Genomic DNA, 5383 nt, shown 5'->3' on the forward strand with positions numbered 1-5383 from the left:
TTTTTTTTTGCAGTTTGGCCAGGGCCAGGTTGGAACCCCTCCACCCTAGGTATATAGGGCTGGCATCTTACTCACTGAACCACAGGCGCCACCCTATCCACAAATATATTTAATGTTCTTGTCAGAGTGTCATTAATTCAAGGATCATAGTCTTCTTGTAGGGCAACAAAATAAGATTCTCTTTTTTTTTTTGAGACAGAGTGCTTTCCAAATGCTAAGATTATAGGCATGAGCCATAGCACCTGGCCATGACTCTGTCTCAAAATAAATAAATAGCTCACAGCAATCTCAAACTTTTGGTTGGGCTCAAGCAAACCTTTTGCCTCAGCCTCCTGAGTAGATGGGCCCAGTTAGCATACCCAGCTAATTTGTCTATTTTTATTACAGACAAGGTCTTACCCTTGCTCAGGCTGGTTTCAGAATTCCTGAGTTCAAGCAATCTACCTGCCTCAGCCTCCCAGAGTGCTAGGAGTATAGGCATGAGCCACCATGCCCGGCCTGTAGGTTTGTTTCTATTCATGGTTTCTATTGATTTTCGCTCAGATCTCCTCTCTGGTTGCCTCTCACTTCTATGAGGAGATAATTTGAGGCCTAGAATGATAGTGTCCTCTAAAGAGGATTTTGTTTTTTACCAGGTGCCTGGAGGCAGTAAACATTCAGAACCACCTTAATTCAGTTTCAAAGCTTGAGATGTTCTGAGTCACCCAGATGATTCAAAGCTAAGATACATCCTATGCTAAGGTCTAAATTGTTTGATCAGCTTACTATGCTTACCTTGGAGAGCCTGTATCCCAGCTGTTGTCTCCCTAACTTTATGTGTACAAGGCTGCCAAAAGCATAGCCCATTTTTCAGCTACCTTTTCAAGATGAGAAAACACCCTCGTGGGTATTGAGGCTAATCTGTTAAACCCATCTCTAGATTTCTATCCTCTCTTTGATCTTGGAGAGGTAATTACTAATAGTAATCACTATCTTATTAGCAATTTAATGCTTTTAAGAAAATACATATATTTGTCCAACATTTTCAGTTTTCTTCAGTAAGAGGATAGTCCAAATAGTCTGCCATTACTGGAAACTGAAATTTGATGTGTTTCTTAAATTTCTTATACTCATCATCACTGACTAAAATAAAACAAAAATAATTTAAATTTATTCAGTATCAAATATAACATGCCGTCATATATAACAATTAAGACTCTTAGTTGCAAGTGTGAGGAGCCCAACTCATGCGGAGGAAAAAGCTCATGTAACTGAAGAATCCAGAGGTGTTTCTTGTTTAGCCACAGTTGAATCCAAAGACTCCACCAGTGTCATCAAGATTTGGTCCCTCTCTCTTCACTCTGCCACTTCTGTTAGTGTCACCCTTAGCATATTCACAGGATCCAAAGGCCTGCCTGTGTTACATGGCACAGGGGAATTAAGGGTGCTAATTAAAACAGATTATTTTGGACTATTTGGGTAGGCCCAATGTAATCACACATGCTATCCAAAGTGGAAGAGGGGGCCAGGCACAGTGGCTCATGTCTGTAATCCCAACACTAGGAGGCAAGATAGAAGAGGATTGCTTGAGCCCAGGAGTTTGAGGTTGCAGTGAGTTGTGATGACTGACTTCGCTGCACTCTAGCTGGGGCAACAGAGAAAAAAAAATGTTACACAATTTCTATGGAAGTCAATATGGAGATTTCTCAAAGAACGAAAAATACAGCTACCATTTCATCCAGCCTTTCAACTACTGGATATCTACCAAAGGTAAAAGGAATATCAAAAAGATACCAGCACTCATGCTAGGTGCAGTGGCTCACGCCTATAATCCCAATAGTCTGGGAGGCTGAGGTGGGATGATCACTTGAGGCCAAGAATTTGAGAGCAGCCTGAGCAGCATAGCAGGACCCACCACTAAAGGAAAAAAAATTTTTTTAATTAGCTAGTTGTGGTGGTGCATATCTGTAGTCCTAGGTACTCAAGAGGCTGGAGTAGGAGGATATAGTGAGCTGTGATTGTGCCACTGTACTCCAGCCTGGGTGACAGAGCAAGAGTTTGCTACATCTAAAAAAAAAAGATCTAAAATCTAAAAAAAAAGATAACACGCACCTTTATGTGTATCTCAGCACTATTCACAATAGCAAAGATAGGGAATCAACCTAAATGTCAGTGGATGACTAGATAAAGAAAATATGGTATACATAATTAAAAACTATTCAGCTATAAAAAAAGAATGAAATCATGTCTTTTGCAGCAACTGGAGGCTATTTTAGCAAGTCAGACACACAGGCAAATATTGCGTGTTCTCTTTTATACATGGGCACGGATATAGAGTGGAATGATAGACAGTGGAGACAGGTGGGGGGGGTGGTTAATGAAAAATTACTTTTTTTTTCTCACTCTGTCAGCCTAGATAGAGTATGGTGGTGGTATAGCGCACCGCAACCTCAAACTCTCAGGCTCAAGCATTCCTCTTGCCTCAGCCTCCTAAGTAGCTGAGATTATAGGCATGCACCACTGTGCCTGGCTAGTTTATTTTTGGTAGGGACTGGGTCACGCTCTTGCTCAGGCTGGCCTCAAACTCCTGAGTTCAAGCAATCTACCCACCTCGGCCTCCCAGAGTGCTGGGATTACAGATGTGAGCCACTGTGCCCAGCCAATGAGAAACACTTAGTGGGTAAAATGTACATTTGCGGGGTGACAGATACTCTAAAATTCCCAGCTTTACCGCTATGCAGTCTATGCATGTAACAAAATTACATTTGTGCCCTATTTATTTATATTTATAAATAAATTCTGTGTGATTCCATATATATGTATTTTATGTACTTTTCTGAAAAGAGCCTTGACTTTTATGAGATCAAGTCTACTACTCATAGGTGGTCATGAACTCCCATTCTAGAATTGTATTGCCTGGAACTTCATATTAGTATTCTCCATGAGTATATTGCAAAGTTGGCAAAGTCCATTTGTCACATTTTTATAAAATTATTGCTTCAATTGTCTTAACTCTCTGTCCTACAGGACATCCCTCCACTTCGAGTGAGTGAATAATAATACTTTACATTGTGCAGCTTTTCAGCTTATAATGAATGCTCTTTCAGCATCTGATGCTCACAACTGCAGACATTCATACAATATAGGTTTGGAGCTCCCAGACAGTCAACTTCTGGAAGGAGCAGCCAAAGCATTTTGATTGAGAATGTCTCCCCTCCCCTCCTGGCACTGGGCCAATATTGCTACACCACATGATACCCAAAGAGGAGAAGCAGATTCCTCATTGTTTATAGGATTAATTTAAATTCCTTCCTTTTCTTGTTCAGTGCCTATAGCTCAATGGTTAGGGCACTCGCCACATACACCAAGGCAAGCGGGTTCTAACTCTGCCCAGGCCTGCTGAACAACAATGACAACAGCAACAAAGAAAATAGCCAGGTGTTGTGGTCCTGTAGTCCCAGCTACTTGGGAGGCTGAGGCAGTCCAAGAGTTTGAGGTTGCTATGAGCTGTGACATCAGGGCACTCTATCCAGGGTAATGAGACTCAAATATCGGGGCGGCACCTATAGATCAAGAACAAGGGTGCCAACCACATACACTGGAGCTGATGGGTTTGAATCCAGCCCAGGCCACCAAAACAATGACAACTATAACCAAAAAATAGCCGGGCATTGTGCTAGGTGCCTGTAGTCCCGGCTACTAGAGAGGCTGAGGCAAGAGAATTGCTGAAGCCCAAGAGCTTGAGGTGGTGTGATCTGTGACACCGGGGCACTCTACCCAGAGTGACAGCTTGAGACTCTGTCACAAAAAGAAAGAAAGTGAGAATCCTAATATTCTGAGCAAAGGACTTTGTATCACAACAAAGCAAGGTCATTACCAAATTAAAAAAAAAAAAAACTGATTCTTTAAAAAAATATTAAAAATTCTTCCTTTTCTACAATCTTGATTATTACAAATTTTCAAGTCCATGCCGCTACATGCTGTTTAGAGAAGCAGTTCTGTCTTGACTGCATTTACTTTGTCCCCAAACCACCCTTGCTTCTCTCCCCGAGTACCTGTCCTTAGCCCCAACCGGCACCCTTTAAACACCATGGGAACTAACATGCCTTTAGTGCTTCAATTTTATTGATTACTTTTTTATAAAGTCTTTGCTCATCCATCCCTGAGAGCCATGGAGTGGTGCCCTTGGTGTCTCTAGCCCTGGGTTTTGGCATCAGGTGTGGGACCAGCTGGCTTTAGTTGTTCACGGTCACCAGAACCCTTGGCAAAGCTAACTCCTTGCATGGGTGTGGTCCTGGGAGGCAAAGTTGAGTTTCTATCCATTCTCAAGGAAGTGGAGTTTTCTGGAGAGAAAAGTAGCTGAGCCTTGTTCAGCTGTAGGCAGTTTGAGAAGCAGCCTATAAGTGGGGAAGGAAAAGGGCCCATATTAAAGCAATAGGTCTGAAATGCTTCATGGACCATTGTTTTGAGCTAAAAGAACTTCACAGGGTTCCTCACCTGTCCCCATTGCCCATACTTTGTGTTTATCTTGAATTCATTATAAAATTTCAGGGTCGAAGGTATCTAAAGTCATCTAACCCAACCCTTTAGCATATGTTTGAATCTCTTCTGTAACATCCAACCTTTATTTAAATACCTTCAACGATGGGAGACCCACTGTTTACCCAAGGAATTAAGGTTCAAGAAGCTGTACATGTTTTTATGGGTTTCCCAATCTCAGACACCAGTGAACAATTTCTCTCCCACATAACTGAAGAGAGTAATCAAGTCCCCACTAAGTCTTCCCTTTGTTAGCCTAGGTAACCAGAGAGACTCTCTAGAAGAAAATGCTATTTATTCAGAAATAGGACATTACAATGGGAATACTCGTGCCATAGAAAATGATGGGCATGTTTAGGAAGGCAAAGGTTTTTTGTTTGTTTTTTTTGGTTCTGGCTGAGGCTGGGTTTGAACCCACCACTTCCAGCATATGGGGCCAGCGCCTCACTCCTTTGAGCCACAGGCGCTGCCCAAGACAAAGTTTTTTTGTTTTTCGTTTGTTTGTTTTGAGACAGAGTCTCACTATGTCGCCCTGCCCTCGGTAGAATGCTATGGTGTCACAGCTCATAGCAATCTCAAACTCTTTGGGCTTAAGCAATTCTCTTGCCTCAGCCTCCCAAGTAGCTGGGACTACAGGTGCCTGCCACAACACCCAGCTGTTTTTTGGTGGTAGTTGTCATTGTTGTTTGGCAGGCCCAGGTTGGATTGGAACCTTCCAGCTCCGGTGTATGTGGCTGGAGTCCTAGCCACTGAGCTATAGGCGTTAAGCCAGAAGACAGAGTTTTTTTGTTTTTTCTTTCTTTCTTTTTTTTGGAGTCAGAGTCTCAAGCTGTCGCACTGGGTTGAGTACTGTGGTGTCCTAGTT

This window comes from Otolemur garnettii, unplaced genomic scaffold, assembly GCF_000181295.1.
Source record: "Otolemur garnettii isolate 467f Iridium unplaced genomic scaffold, OtoGar3 scaffold00022, whole genome shotgun sequence".
NCBI lineage: Eukaryota > Metazoa > Chordata > Mammalia > Primates > Galagidae > Otolemur > Otolemur garnettii.